The 17,070-nt window shown below is 40.6% G+C and overlaps 1 protein-coding gene across 1 annotated transcript in view; it reads right to left on the bottom strand.

Moving 5' to 3' along the window:
• The window catches only part of LOC115781267 (metabotropic glutamate receptor 8-like), a 290,231-nt gene that overhangs the window by 77,223 nt on the left and 195,938 nt on the right, over positions 1–17,070 (bottom strand). The window lies entirely within an intron of this gene.

The raw sequence follows: 17,070 nt of genomic DNA on the forward strand, positions 1-17,070 counted from the left end.
CTCTAAAAACCGCTCTTTTTATTGTCCAATCGTATTTAGTTTTTGTCTTTCGATAACTGCATCATTTCCGGTGATGATAAAACATGATTACAATGGCTTTAGTAATTTAATTTAGTCACGTTAAATCAACACAAGAAAAATTAGTAGTTTCATTACTGTTGATAATTAAGTAAATGGTACTTTATTCAATCATGTAAATATAAGAAACATGAATCTCTTGTGTAGCATTAACTTATTTTGTTTATGCAAATTGAAAGACCTGCCAATTCCCATTTTTTCAGTGCATGTCTGTGTGCCAGTCCCCCGTATGTAGTCTGCGTGTACCTTGGTTAGTCACTTCCTGTTTTATTTTGCCAGTCTTGTGTTCCCTGTGCTTTGTGTTTAGTTTTGCTTCCCCTATGTTGTTAGTCTCATTTGCTTCACCTGCTGTGCCCTGCTGTTTCCTCTTGCCCTGATTACCTATTGTGTATTTAAGCCCTCAGTTTTCATCTGTCCGTTGTCTTTGGTGTTCCCTTACTGTGTGTGTCCCTGCAACTTTGTTTTCTAGTTAGTCTGGCACCTGTCCAGCCCCTGTGTAGCGGAGTTTTGGTTTACATAATAAATCCTCCTTTAAGTTTATTTGTTGTATGAGTCTGCATCCTGGGGTCCAATCCTGCCTGCCACACACACTAGCCATGACAAATCCCCTTCAATAATTTATGGAAATCTTTGATATCAGATTACATTTCTTTGGAAAAGCTAAGGTTCCATACTAACTATCAAAATGACCTTTTTACAGAAAGGTTTGTTAGCGTGGTGGAGTACCTGAGAACTCAGAAGGCATCTTCCTAAAATATTATATTTAATAAGGACATTGCTGTGTGCTATGGATGTAATTTTGACTGCTATATAAAACAACTTGTAAATGTACTGTACTGGACTGTTATAATTTTTATTTACTTTTATTTATATATGTCTGTGTGTGTGTGTGTGTGTATATAATATAGCCAGCTAATACCATGAAAGCCTGGCTGTTTTAAATTTGCTTTATTGAATACTCCTCCTGTGTTATACACAAGAAGACTTCTTGTATTTACATGAAACATGACTTGTTGGGACTGTTACAGATTGGATTTGGGTTGTTGATGTTGAAAATACTTAACATCTCCAGAATCTGAACCCAAAGTAGTAACATTATTTACTACTAAAATAAGCAAATTTCTTTCTGATTAAGATATGGTTTTACACAAAGAATCAAGCAAGTTACAAAATGCTGAATGAATATACAAACTAGTATGAAGAAGCTGTAAGATCATGAAGAGTTTTGATCAGCATGCACTCCTGATCAAAATCTTAAGACCAGTTTAAAAAATTGCAAGAATCTGCATTTTGCACTATTGGATCTTAAGAAGGTTCTAAGTAGAGCTTAACAATGCTAAAAGAAGAAATCGGTGCAAGAGACAAAAACCTTTGAGCAGGAAATTTTTTGAAAACTGCATTTACACTCAAACATGATTTTTTTTCAGCTGAAAAGTTTAAGACCATAGCCTTTAAAAACCAAAAGCTGTGCAAAAATTTGGATTCCATGTCATTTTCTGTCAAGTCTTTACACTGTTAAGACCTCCTGATGGCAAAAGCAAAAAAGCTCATTGACTTTGAACGTGGTAGGATTGTTGAGCTGCATAAGCAAGGCCTCTCACAATGTGCCATCGCTGCTGAAGGTTGGACACAGTAAGACAGTCATTTTGCATTTTTTAAATGATCCTGAGGGTTATGGAACAAAAAATTCAAGTGGTAGACCCAAACAAATTTCACCAGCGCTGAGCCGCGTTATCCGATTGCCTGTCTGCCAAGACACGGGACGATCCTCTACCCAAATTAAGGCCATTACTGGTGCTGACTGTCTTCAAAGGCCACGTCTTCTTCAATGCCACAAAATTGCCCAAGGGTGCACCAAACATGGGACATTGAAAGATGGAAGAAAGTTGTCTTCTCTGATGAGATAAAATTTAACCTTGATGGTCCTGATGGCTTCCAACATTACTGGCATGACAAGGAGATCCCACCTGAGATGTTTTCTACATGGCACGGGAGGGCATCATGATTTGGGATGCATTTTCCTTCAGTGGAACAATGGAGCTTCAGGTTGTGCAGGGGCATCAAACAGCAGTTGGCTATGTGGAGATGTTGCAGCGGGCATCCCTCATGACTGAGGGCCCTCGTCTGTGTGGTAATGACTGGGTTTTTCAACAGGACAATGCTGCAGTTCACAATGCCCGCCTGACAAAGGACTTCTTCCAAGAGAATACCATCACTCTTTTGGACCATCCTGCATGTTCCCCTGATCTAAATCCAACTGAGAACATTTGTGGATGGATGGCAAGGGAAGTTTACAAAAATGGACATCAGTTCCAGACAGTGGATGCCCTTCGTGAAGCCATCTTCAACACTTGGAGCAACGTTCCCACTAGCCTCCTGGAAACACTGGCATCAAACATACCTAAACGATTGTTTGAAGTGATCAACAAGAATGGTGGAGCTACTCATTACTGAGTCCTTTTTTTGACACTTTGATTTCTGTTTTGAGGGGGTTTTTGGCTTTTTTTTTTTTTTGAGCTATGGTCGTAAACTTTTGATCAGCTGAAAAAAATCATGTTTGAGTGTAAATGCAGTTTTCAAGAAATTCCCTGCTTAAAAGTTTGTCTTTTGCTCAGATTTCTTCTTTTAGCATTGTGAAGCTCTACTTTAGAATGTTCTTAAGATCCAATAGTGCAAAATGCAAATTCTTGCAATTTTTTTAACTGGTCTTAAGATTTTGATCAGGAGTGTATTTAAGCATAATTATATAGAGATGTCAGAATCTTTGAACAAAACCAAGAGCATTCAGAGACTCAGTTAATCCTACTGAGCAGATTCCCTTCATCACTGTATTTTATGTATTGCATTGTTAGCATACTATAGAGCTGCATTCCTTTCTGCAGGGCAAATCTAAGATTGGGCACAGAAGTGTTGAACTTGATGCACATTAGTTTTGGATGTGCAGAGAGGAAGAGCAGAAGATTGGAGTTAAACTGTAGAATAACAATAAAAAAATTAATCACATTCATAATGAAGTGAGGCAGTTTGATTTGATCCTGCCCAAGTTTTTTTCTTCAGCATAAATGAAAGCAGTCCAAAACACATCAGTGTGTGAATCAATCACCACAGCTTGCCTCAAGATGTCAAAACTCTCCTTCACTTCCTCCTCCTTCACTTCAGTTCAAAGAATCTGTGTTTATATAGAATTAACATCCTCACATTACATCATTTCCAAACATGGTAGCCATGATAAATAACCAGTGACACATGATGTGGACAAACAAGAAACCCCAACATTAACTAAAACAAAACAAAAAAGATGTTCCAGGAGAATCCAAAATAACGAGCGCCTACAAATGGCTGGTTTATTCTGTTTTGGCTCATTCATTTTTAACAGAGACTTTCTGGGCTGGAAAGAAGATAGTTTTCAGATTGTCACGCTAAAGAAATATATAAATTATCCCAGCTCCCCCCTGCATGCTGTCTTTTTGTCCTCCAATCTTGGTTCCTCTACCTGAGCCCTGGGAGCTTGAGGGTCCTGTGCAGTATCTTAGCTCTTCCCAGCAGGGGCGGAGCTTCTGGAGGGGCTGGGAGGGCGGCACGCCCCCGGCCCGGGGCTAGCGGGGGCCCGGATGGGAGAGAGGGGAGGAGAATAAGATTTCAGGTAGTCAGGCCTCTGTCACGTCCGAGGCGAGGTGGAGAAGGAGGGCCCTGTCTTGATTATATTGCAATATGCATGGCTCAATGTGCACAGTATACAACCCACTATACATCACCCATCATTCATGTTTTACACGGGGGTTTTAAAGGTTGCCACAGTCAGGACTGAGTCATGGTTGCTCAAAACTTTACAAGAGCGACTGACTTTAGTGATGTAGTAGGTGTAAGATATTGAATAAGATGTTGACTGGCTTTATTTTCACTCTAAAGGCCCTTTCACACCGGATGCGTTGCGTAAAAATGACATGAAATTTCCAATCTTTCGGATGTGAACTTGTCGTGTAACCTATATACACACCGGACGCGCTGCGTTTTTGCGAATAAATCTGAGCGCTGCATTTAGCAACATGTGAGTTCATAGCTCAAAACGCGCACTGATGTACTGAATATACAGTGATGTGGGAACAGTAAACTTGTACTATTTTACCTCAGACACACAGCTACACGCTGTTCTGAGTCAGTCGGCTCTCTGAAATTATTCTCTGCCTCCTCACATGTGATCCCAACTCTGTCAACAACAACTGCCCACTGATGATATGAAATGTGCGCGAAAGCATCCGTGATGCAGCTCCAACACCTGGATCAAACCATGAAACTCTCCCTGCTGCTGCTTTTAATGTGTTGGATGAACCCAGAATCTCTTTTTCTTCCTTCTCTTGTTTAGAAAAATCACAACCTCATTACATCATCGTTTGATGTCGGCTTCCTTTCTTTCACAGTGCGTTTTATGAGGGCAATTTAGTCGCAAAAACGTAGCGCGTCCGGTGTGGGTACACGACAGGTTCGCATCCGAAAGATTCGGAATTTCATGTTGTTTTTACGCAACGCATCCGGTGTGAAACGGCCTTAAAGGCCTTAGGTGGAGCATTTTTACGGACTAAGCTAACATGAGTGGCACTTCATAACATACACATTCCCGCTGTTCTGGGCATGTGTATGTTATAAAATGATGTTATGATGAGCTTTATGATTTGGGTATAAAGGGCCCGGTCATTTGCCCCGCCCCGGCTCTGATTTGTTACGCTAGTGGTTCCCAGTATTGTACTCTTCTGGACAGAGATCTCGGATGTTGTTCCAGGAATCTGCTGGAGCCCCCCCCCCCCCAGTTTGGGGGTCACTGCCCTGAGTGTTCTGATTACCACGGGGACCACCATTACCTTCATCTTCCATGTCATTTCCAGCTCCTCTCTGAGCTTCTTGTGTTCCTTCTTCTTGATGTTGCTGTTGCTTGGAATTGAAACATCTATCACTTCAACCTTCTTCCTTTGTTTGTCCACCACTATGATGTCCAGTTGATTAGCCATCACAAGTTTGTATCGGAAAGTCCCACAGGATCTTATCTCTGTTGTTCTCAACCACCCTTGGGGGCGTATCCCATTTTGACCTCGGGACTGCCAGATCATACTCGGCACAGATATTCCTGTATACTAGCGTTCCATGTATGCCCTGCCTGCTAACATCTTGCATCCTGATGTTATGTGCTGGATTGTCTCAGGTGCACCTCTGCACAGCCAGCACCTGGGGTCTTGCATTGTGTGGTAGACCCCAGCCTCCATCGATCTTGTGCTTAGAGCTTGTTCTCATGCTGCCGTGATTAGTGCCTCTGTGCTGTCTGTCAGTCCAGCTTCACTCACTTAAATATTCTCTACTCACCCCTCCTCACCCCAGTCTGACTGCAGCTCCACAGGGCCAGTCACACTGCACCTCCCTTCAAAACAGCAACAAGTTCTTATCATGTTTTAATAAGCGTCCACTGTCCAAATAAATCAGAGGGAATCTCCTTGATGTCCTCCTTCCTCCTCCCTCACCAACTGCTCTCCTTCACTCAGCTAAACATGTTCATACAGGATGTTACCAGAACAATCTCATGCAGATGGCTTCATTGCAGTGAGCACTAACATTAACACAAGTTTCTCAATTAGCCTCGAGGCACTCCTCTAAAAATAAGCACAAGGAGCACACGGCTGAATTGGCAATTAGCCCTCTGGCCTCTGCTACTGCCACAAAATCCCACTTTGTCCTGGATTTGCAGCATTTCATACATGGAATTATGACTAATCCTTCTGCCCTGTGTTCAGAGATGTGAAGCATTTAAAAACAGAGAAAGAGCTCAGATTTGATTTATGTCAATGTCTGTTAAACTTCAGTTGAGTATACTGCTAATTTGCGGAAGCCTCAAAATGTGACATGAGTATGTGAGTGCACTACAATAACAATAAGCTCAATGGGGCATCAAGGACAAATAAACCATTTTAAATTTTATTTATATTGAATCAAATGGAATATAATAGCAGTAAATTAATCTGCAGCCACTGAAAACAGATTATTCATCATTATCATATTCAGTTCAATACAGAGTTTGACCAGTTTGGGGTTTGACCAACAGTTAAAAAATGTAAAAAAAAAAAGATTTAATTTGCAACTAGAAAAAACAAAAGATGAAGCAGTGCCTTGGAAAACCAAGAACCAGATAATAGTTGGAAGTATTTACTTCATGAGTGAACTGATACTTGCCTACCTGATATTTCAGTAGTATAGGGAAACTTTAAGCTGTCATGGTCCTGGGCTGATGGCCATTGTATTGTGTCCTTTTTTCCTTGAGGTTCTGTCTGTTATATTTCTGCGGTGTTCCTAGTTTGTTATAGTTTCTAAATCCTGTTATTACTTATAGTTATTGTATTTCATTCTGGTTTTCCTTTGTTGTTCTTGTCTTCCCCATATCTCTGTAGAAGTACAAGTAGAGTATAAGTACTTGTGTTAAAAAATATTTTGGTAAAAGTTGAAGCACTGGTTCAGCTTCTTTACTCAAGTAAAAGTAAAATACAGGCTCTGAAATGTACTCAAAGTAAGAAAGTAAAAGTAGCTCTTTGGAGGACGTTTCTACCAGCTATTTTTTGTGTGAAGTTAACTGAACCTCATTATATTATTGTAATATAAAATAATACACGAGGATAAAAACATTATTCCAATCTACATTTTAATTCTAATGAATGCACTCAGGTTGAATCTGTTATGTAGGAAACAATCTGTGAAATGGAATTTAAAAACAGCTCTATTCTCTGTGTCCTACATAGTAGAGGGTGACTGTGCCTCCACACCTAAACATAAAATGAGGATACTCAGGGGTTACAGTGGGATTCAGAAGGTGAAGGAACACTAAGATCAGTTGTAGTGGCTCTGCATGGGGAGAAGAATCACAACTTTCTATTGTGAGCTCCAGTAAATTTCCTTGGTGTGCAGGTTATGATCAGCTGACCTGCTGCTGCTCTGAGGTTTACTGCTCTGTGTGGATGAACTGAATTCTAAAAGATGTATCTTAGCTGATTTCCATCCCCTACACTGCCAGCATACAGGTTGCATAAATTTTGAATTCAGTGAATGAATCTAAGAATCAACAGCTTCTTTCAAACTCATCTCTGCTACACTTCATGTAACCTGTAACTGTGAACACAGCCTCTGTGCACCAGTCCAACACAGAGCTTTACTGTAAATACAGTACAGCAAGCTGACCTGATTATCACACACTAAACTGCAGTATTTTCATACAGTCTTTGAGTTACACAAAGTTAGCATACCTCAGTTTGTTTTGCAGTGTTTTACCTTTAAATCTAACCTCTCTTCTTCCTCTTCTGTCAACTTTCTTACATCTTTCTCCATTTCTGAGTGAACGTCTCTCTCTTTCTTTTCTATCCCTGGAAATGCAGCAGCTCTTCTTTTAGCTAGCAGAAAGACTGTGTGACAAACTGCAGACACTTTTTGTGTTTGTTGATATTTGTTGAGCATTTAGAAAGGTTGCAGTTAAAATTATCTGCAACACATTACTCACTTTGTGCGTGCTCCTCTTCAGTAGGTGTAGCTAAGATGCTGGAAGTACCATGAATACAACTAATGGACTCAGTCCTATTCACTGTAACCCCTGATTATAGCACTGTAAATGATACATAAATTATATGGTTTTGCCTGTTTAATCTCTTTGTATTCAAGAAGCCCCAGTGATGGGGGATAAGCCAGTAGAATTGTCTCTAATGTGTTATTGTTCCACCATTTAGACTCAGATCATTTGATGTTTGATGGTGCAGTGACTGGAAATAAAATCTTCTCTCAGACATATTAAACCTAAAGTAACAAGTGTGTTTTGAAAATGTAAGGAATAGAAATTACATATATTTGTGTAAAAATGTAGGGAATAAAAGTAAAGAGTGCTCTGAGAGGAACAAGTTCATGACAAGAACAAAAAGTCATGAATAATTTAATGAATAATAATTTTCCAATTAATACCTTGGTATCCTATCATCTGGAAACACTCTTCCTATTACACAGTAGAGTTCATTTACTTGCTACAATTAATACCAGGAGCTTTGAGCTACATAACATTTACTTAATGTGTCATTATTTATAAAGTCCTCCAAATAAGTGTTCATATATTTCATTTGTTTCTACCCTCAGATATTTCCTGTGTGCCTGCCTGAAATGAAATTTACAAGGTGTTTTTTTTTTTTTTTTGAGGACCAATAAAATTTTGAGATTTGGATAAACATACTTAACTCTCTACTGGGGAGTAAGGAAACTATTATCCCTAATTTGTGTGTGTGTGTGTGTGTGTGTGTGTGTGTGTGTGTGTGTGTGTGTGTGTGTGTGTGTGTGTGTGTGTGTTGAACTGTATGAATTCACACTACTTCCCATCACTGACTGAGCAGAGTGATCTTATGTGTTGACTAATACTGTGTGAATGATGGTTTGCAACTTCAGTAAGGTAATATTCATTGTACATCATATTAACTATTACAGGAAAGACAGGGAATGCCCGGAAGGAACCAACCAATGATATCTATCCAATCTAATAAGCTAACACAGCTACAGCTGGGAGAACTCACCGTATCAATTCAATTTTATTTATATAGGGCCAAATCACAACAGTCATCTCAAGGCACTTTATATACTAATGTAAAGACCCTATAATAATTACAAAGAACCCAGTAGTCAAAATGACCCCCTATGAGCAAGCACTTGGCAACAATGGGAAGGAAAACCTCCCTTTTAACAGGAAGAAACCTCCAGCAGAACAAGGCTCAGGGAGGGGCAGTCATCTGCCATGACTGTTTGGGGCTGAGGGGAGGGAGACAGGACAAAACACATGCTGTGAAAGAGAGCCAGAGATTAATAATAACTAATGATTAAATGCAGAGTGGTGTATAAACAAAGTGACAAGAGGTGAATAAATACAGTGCATTGCTCTCTACCATATCCACCAGACAGATATGTGTTCAGCCTTGGTCAGTGTTCCTCTGCACCCTCATTTTCAGTATCTATTTGCTTTCCCCAATCAAAATGAACAGTTTACTTATCCCATCATCCGCCAAGGCCCCAGCATTTTTAATTGAAGGCTGGAACAAGATTTCTAGCATCTAAATGTCCTGTAGTATGTGGATAACCTGCTAATTTGTACTCTGACCAAAGAAGAGTAGAAGATCCCATTACTTATTTAACAGCACTGGCACAAGGGAGACACAAAGTGAGTAGAGACAAGTTGCAGTTTTGTCAGCAAAACAGTAGATAACTTGGTAGATAACTCTGTGGGTGGAGAAAAATTAATTGCCCAGTCTCAAATAGAAGCTGTCACCAAAGCTCAGAAACCACAAATGGCTGGGCAAATGCTTTCCTTTATGGGCATGGCAGGATACAGTTGGCCATGGATTTGTGAATATGCATTGAACCAATGATGTAGTCTACGTAATACGCTGGTATATGCCGTAACCCACTAGAAAAGCCTGTGAATTTCTGTATAATCCCTTAAAAGTGCCCAGTGATACATGATCTGATTCTAAGGACCAGCACAAACTCTTTACTGCTCCTGTCCGATGTTGTCACCTGCTGCCATACGCTCCCTTTCCTCCTGTTCCATCTGAGGCTCACAGCCATGGTCCAATGGAATAAGATTGGGAAAACCAGAGTATTCCAAACCATTTCATTTGTATGTGACCAACAGCCAAATGGTTTGTTGGTCCATTTGTATGGACCAACAAACCATTTTTCTGACATCAACACAGTAGCAGCAACTGACTTATTATAGCACAAAGTTGGATAATGTTGAAGCAGGCCTTCCACCCTGTTATCAAAGACTGGCTGCAGCTATATTTACTTTTCAAAAACCCTCATCACTGACAATGGCCAGCCTGTCACATTGTATGCATCACATCAGTTACATGCCCTACTCAATAGCCCCAGGTTTGTATTCACTGAAGCTAGGCGAATGGGGTATGAAGTAATTTTGTCTGCCCCAGAACTTAACATTCAATGATGTAACACTGTTAATCCTGCCTTCAGGATGGAGTTACCTGATGATGGAACTCCTCTTTACTGCATACAGTAGACTAAAAAATTTGTGTGCACAAGGATTTGTATAATGAGCCCATTGCAGCTGATCTAACTCTATTTGTGGATGGTTTATGCTTTCATGATGAAACAGGTTGTCATACTAGATATGGCATTGTTCAACTTAATGCCACAGATTCAAGTTTCACTATTTTACAGGTGCGGAAGGTTGGTCAGCTGTGCCCTGCACAACATCAGGTTGAACGTTGGCTGCGGTTTAAAAAGCTTAATGTATACACAGATTCAGCATATGCATATTGAGTGTCATGTTAGTGCTAACTAACTGGAAGCAACAATGGTTTCCAAGAGCTGCTGGCATCCAAGTGCTGTAGCTGTAATTAAATACCCAACTCCCCAGAAAACAGGCATCTTGATTGCTAAAGGAAACAATCTGGTAGATGAGGCAGCTAAGCAGGCAGCAAACAGAGCCCTTATGACACCTCTATGGCACCTTTATTACTGCATGATCCCCAGAAGGTCCCTTTGATAACATTACAATCACTCATAGCACAAAATAATGTTGATCCCTAGGAAAAGCATTTGAGGGAAAGGAGGGTGTAGTAAGGAACACAAACCCTCCTGACATTGGGTTATGTGCAGGGCCTTTTTTATCATGCTCCCTTCTATGTTGTGCATGGCAATCAGGAAAGTACATGGGGTGGATTATTGTAACAGAAAGAAGGTCATCAAAAGACTACAAACTGCATGGTAGTCTACATGCATTGCAGTAAACATGACCTTGAATGAATGTGATGAATGCAAGAAATAATGTCAAGAAAAATTTATCAGCTCCTTTCCCCAGACCGACCATTTTGAAATCTAATAATAGGCTACATTTGCATGGGGGCTGAAAATTGGATAATTCAATTTCAATTCAATTCAATTTTATTTATATAGCGCCAAATCACAACAAACTGTCGCCTCAAGGCGCTTTGTAGTGTGGGTAAAGACCCTACAATAATACAGAGAAAACCCAACAGTCAAAACGACAGTGGCGACAGTGGAAAGGAAAAACTCCCTTTTAACAGGAAGAAACCTCCAGCAGAACCAGGCTCAGGGAGGGGCAGTCATCTGCCGCGACCGGTTGGGCTGAGGGGAGAGAAAGACATGCTGTGGAAGAGAGCCAGAGATAAATGCAGAGTGGAGTATAAACAAAGTAAATAATGTGAATGAGAAACAGTGCATTATGTGAACCCCCCAGCAGACTAGGCCTATAGCAGTATAACTAAGGGATGGTTCTGGGTCACCTGATCCAGCCCTAACTATAAGCTTTATCATAAAGGAAAGTTTTAAGCCTAATCTTAAAAATAGAGAGGGTGTCTGTCTCCCGAATCCAAGCTGGAAGCTGGTTCCACAGAAGAGGCGCCTGAAAGCTGAAGGCTCTGCCTCCCATTCTACTCTTAAGTATCCTAGGAACCACAAGTAAGCCAGCAGTCTGAGAGCGAAGTGCTCTATTGGGGTGATATGGTACTATGAGGTCTTTGAGATAAGATGGTGCCTGATTATTCAAGACCTTGTAGGTGAGGAGAAGGATTTTAAATTCTATTCTAGATTTAACAGGGAGCCAATGAAGAGAAGCCAATATGGGAGAAATATGCTCTCTCTTTCTAGTCCCTGTCAGTACTCTAGCTGCAGCATTTTGGATCAGCTGAAGGCTTTTCAGGGAGCTTTTAGGACAGCCTGATAATAATGAATTACAATAGTCCACCCTAGAAGTAATAAATGCACGAATTAGCTTTTCAGCATCACTCTGAGAAAGGATGTTTCTAATTTTAGAAATATTGCGCAAATGCAAAAAAGCGGTCCTACATATTTGTTTAATATGTGCATTGAAGGACATATCCTGGTCAAAAATGACTCCAAGATTTCTTACAGTGTTATTGGAGGCCAAAGTAATGCCATCCAGAGTAAGTATCTGCTTAGACACCATGTTTCTAAGATTTGTGGGGCCGAGAACAAGAATTTCAGTTTTATCTGAATTTAGAAGCAGGAAATTAGAGGTCATCCAGGCCTTAATATCTTTAAGACATTCCTGCAGTTTAACTAATTGATGTGTGTCATCTGGCTTCATTGATAGGTAAAGCTGAGTATCATCTGCATAACAATGAAAATTGATGCAGTGCTTTCTAATAATACTGCCTAAAGGAAGAATGTATAATGTAAATAAAATTGGTCCTAGCACAGAACCCTGTGGAACTCCATAATTAACCTAAGTGTGTGAAGAAGACTCCCCATTTACATGAACAAATTGGAGTCTATGAGATAAATATGATTCAAACCACTGCAGTGCAGTACCTTTAATACCTATAGCAAGCTCTAATCTCTGTAATAAAATGTTATGGTCAACAGTATCAAAAGCTGCACTGAGGTCCAACAGGACAAGAACAGAGATGAGTCCACTGTCAGAGGCTCTAAGAAGATCATTTGTAACCTTCACTAATGCTGTTTCCGTACTGTGATGAATTCTGAAACCTGACTGAAACTCTTCAAATAAACTGTTCCTCTGCAGATGATCAGTTAGCTGTTTTACAACTACTCTTTCAAGAATCTTTGAGAGAAAAGGAAGGTTGGAGATTGGCCTATAATTAGCTAAGACAGCTGGGTCAAGTGATGGCTTTTTAAGTAGAAGTTTAATTACAGCCACCTTGAAGGTCTGTGGTACATAGCCAACTAATAAAGACAGATCATTTTTAAGATTGAAGCATCAATAATTGGAAAGACTTCTTTGAACAGTCTAGTAGGAATGGGATCTAATAAACATGTTGCTGGTTTGGAGGAAGTAACTATTGAAGTTAACTCTGAAAGACCAACTGGAGCAAAAGAGTCTAAACAAATACCAGCAGTGCTGAAAGCAGCCGAACATGAAGAATAATCTTTGAGATGGTTATAAATAATTTTTTCTCTAATGTCTAAAATTTTATTTGTAAAGAAATCCATGAAGTCACTACTAGTTAAAGTGAAAGAAATACTCGGCTCTACAGAGCTCTGACTCTTTGACAGCCTGGCTACAGTGCTGAAAAGAAACCTGGGGTTGTTCTTATTTTCTTCAATTAATGAATAATAGTAAGATGTCCTAGCTTTACGGAGGGCTTTTTTTTATAGAGCAACAAACTCTTTTTCCAGGTTAAATGAGCATCTTCTAATTTAGTGAGACACCATTCCCTCTCCAGCTTACGGGTTATCTGCTTTAAGCTGTGCGTTTGTGAATTATACCACGGAGTCAGGCACTTCTGATTTGAAGCTTTCCTTTTCAGAGGAGCCACAGTATCCAAAGTCATACGCAGTGAGGATGTAAAACTATTGACGAGATAATCGACCTCACTGGGAGCAGAGTTTAAGTAGCTGCTCTGCACTGTGTTGGCACATGGCACTGAAGAGCATAACAATGAAGGAATTAGATCTTTAAACTTATTTACAGCACTTTCAGAAAGACTTCTACTGTAATAAAACTTATTCCCCACTGCTGTGTAATCCATTAAAGTAAATGTAAATGTTACTAAGAAATGATCAGACAGGAGGGGGCTTTCAGGGAATACTGTTAAGTCTTCAGTTTCTATGCCATATGTTAGGACAAGATCCAGAGTATGATTAAAGTGGTGGGTGGGCTCCTTTACATTTTGAGAGAAGCCAATTGAATCTAACAATAGATTAAATGCAGTGTTGAAGCTGTCATTCTCAGCATCTACATGGATGTTAAAATCACCCACTACAATTATTTTATCTGAACTGAGCACTAAATCAGATAAAAAGTCTGAGAAATCAGACAGAAACTCTGAGTAAGGACCAGGTGGACGATAGATAATAACAAATAAAACAGGTTTTTGATTTTCCCAATTAGGATGGACAAGACTAAGAGTCAGGCTTTCAAAAGAATAAAAACTTTGTCTGGGTCTTTGATTAATTAATAAGCTGGAATTGAAGATTGCAGCTAATCCTCCTCCTCGACCTGTGCTTCAAGCATTCTGACAGTTACTGTGACTCGGGGGTGTTGATTCATTTAACCAGGTTTCTGCTGTAACCAGGTTTCTGTAAGGCAGAATAAATCAATATGTTGATCAATTATTAAATCATTTACTAATAGGGACTTGGAAGAGAGAGACCTAATGTTTAATAATCCACATTTGTTTTATTTTTTGGTGCAGTTGATGAAGTATTATTTATTGTTTTTGAAGTTTTATGCTTAAATAGCTTAGAAAGTATGAGATATGTTCTTGTGGTAGTATGTAGATTTAGTAGATGGGTAGAAGCTACACTAGCCATATAATAAAACTGTGGCAAAATTTCTGAGTAAAGAGGGACTTGGGCTAATTTGGGCTAAAGATTTGGGCTACCAGACACCATCTCTTCAGATATCTTGCTCCAGCCTCTGACGGGGACGGTCGCATTCTATCTCTCTCCCTGCCCTCCCTATCTTTCCTGCTTGCTGCTTGCTGTGAGAGCGTCTCTTGCACACTGTTCGAATAAGAATAAGATTGAGAGCAATATGGATTTGGCAAACTGGGCCTTCAAGACCATGGATCGAATTTTTTCCACTATGAGATCTGGGAAAGGGGAGCCTGCGTGTCCGAGTGGAACAGACCCGGTTGGATACGTCATCGACTCTTGGAGCTCGTGGAGACCTGTGTGCTTCTCGGCCCTAGAGGTGGAAGACGTGGAAGACGCTTACATATTTGGCTATCTGGTAGCGGTATCTTTTCTGTTTGGGCTTGGAGGATACCTGATTTACCGTGAAATCAAGAAAACCTGGACGGCAGTTCGACATCTGCAGAGGCTGCCGACCCAGGTGGATGGGCTGACCAGAATGGTACAGACTCAGACTCAAAGCCTGATGAACCTGAGCCGTAGACTTGGGGAGTAGCAGGTGAGAGGGGTTCGATCTGGAGATAAGGTACGGTTCTGCTCAGTGAGGACGGTAACTAATGAATTTGGATTATTGGATTTATTGAATGGTTTCCCAGTGAGACTGAAGGCTGTTGAAAAAACAAGCAGCCTGTTCCAAAGCAACACCTGCATTATCAGAATTCGGCTCCCTAGCCGGCCTTGGCTGGCAATCATATCTCTCCAGAGCTATGTGTGAAGGCCGCTATCCCCCTCAGCCCTCTCTGTGATTTGTGAAGCTGGATCTGGTGTACCAAGGCTGCTGATGAACTTCCATCACTATCAGCAAACTGTTTGCCTGGGAGCTGGCATCTGGGCTCCACAATGCCCCCACCCTCTCGTCTCCGTCTGCGTCCCCTCCTGACCCTGACCCTACCCACCATACTGCTATCCCGGCTTTATATGTGCAATATGCTTTTTGCTGAGGTGTTTTTTGGAACCTCGTAAGGTGTTCTTTATGAACACAGTATGAGATGATTTTTTTGAACCTAACTATCCCAATGTATCTCTTTCTGTCTCTCTGCTAAAGGTAGCGCCGTTGAGAAACGGTTGCATGACCTCAGACATCTGTCCCCCCCCTGTCTGTGTTATGTTTTTGTTTTGGATGGATGTTCTGTTAACTGCAATTTCCCCATTTGTGGGACTAATAAAGGCATTCTTGATTCTTGATTCTTGATTCTTGATAACAGGCCGCATTTTGTTTCTCAGATCATTCAGGTGACATTAAAGATGTTAGGTATCAAACAGAAATTTGGATGTGTATATTACCCTCAATCACAGGGAAGCAGGGAGTGCCAGAACAGAATTCTTGTGGTGAAAATTATCACGGATGTGATAAGGGAAAGTGGGGCGCGACTCAGTTCTGTTCACACTCTACCTTTTTGTTCTGATGTGCATGTGATCACAGGCTAACAGAACTTCACATGATCCCATTCCTTTTAAGATGTGCTGATGCAATACCAGCACGGATCCCCATTCTGGAGTCTGCATTTCCAGAACCATCCAGCTTGCAGATAGGACCCTCACCAGCCCTTGCTTATCCCAGACCCTTATTGCCAACCACCCCTGGGCCAAGTCACCCCCAGCATCCTGCTGTTTTGGGTTTGATCTGCTTTACTACCACACCCTCTTCTTCTTCTTCCCAAAGTGTGCTTTGCTACATTTTCATGCTGCTACCTTGTGAAGAAGGAAATTTGTACATCCACCATGACAGAATCTGCAATGGCACATTTTTCCTTGCACAAGCAGGCTCTCTGAATACACTGACTGCCAGGATAGTAATTTTCTGCAAACATTACAATGAAAGAACAATGTGAAAATAACTTGATGTTTAAAGTGATGGATTGCTATATCTAAAAAAATTTAATATGAAGAAAGCAGGAAGTTTCCACATTCTAAAAATGTCCTGAAAGGACATCCAGACTGGTGCTTACAAAAGATACATGTATATACACATATTTAATGTTGTTGCTCCTGCTGCAGAAATAACAACAGTCTTGCACAGAAAGATGTCCCACCTAAACACATCAGCCACAAGATCTGCTCTGTCTCCACCCCACTCCCCACTCCCACACTTAGCTCACTCTTTTACAGTGTCGCCTCAGTTCACTGAGGTTTCCAAGCATTTGTTTATGCACAGCTCTCTTAAGGTCTCGTCACAGTTGTGTATATAAGTATGGACTTTGTCTCAATTTATGTTGTAAAATGCAGTTTTGCCTTTGGGCAATTGCAAGACCTTCATTCCTTTCTTTCTCTGTTGTAGATTTGCTGCTGTGTTTGGAATCATTGTCCTGTTGCATGACCCAATTTCTGCCAAGCTTTGGCTGTTAAACTGATGGCCTCACATTTGACTCTAGAGGAATTCATGGTTGACTCAGTGACTGCAAGGTGCCCAGGTCCTGTGACTGTAAAACAAGCCCAAATCATTATTCCTATACCACCATGCTTGTTTTCAGCTGATATACTGTGTGTTGCTGTGATGTGTACTGGTCTCATCCAGTGCTTTGCTCCAGAAATTTGTAGTTTGCTCAATTTTACAAACTT

Source organism: Archocentrus centrarchus, chromosome 6 (genome assembly GCF_007364275.1).
Source record: "Archocentrus centrarchus isolate MPI-CPG fArcCen1 chromosome 6, fArcCen1, whole genome shotgun sequence".
Classification (NCBI taxonomy): domain Eukaryota; kingdom Metazoa; phylum Chordata; class Actinopteri; order Cichliformes; family Cichlidae; genus Archocentrus; species Archocentrus centrarchus.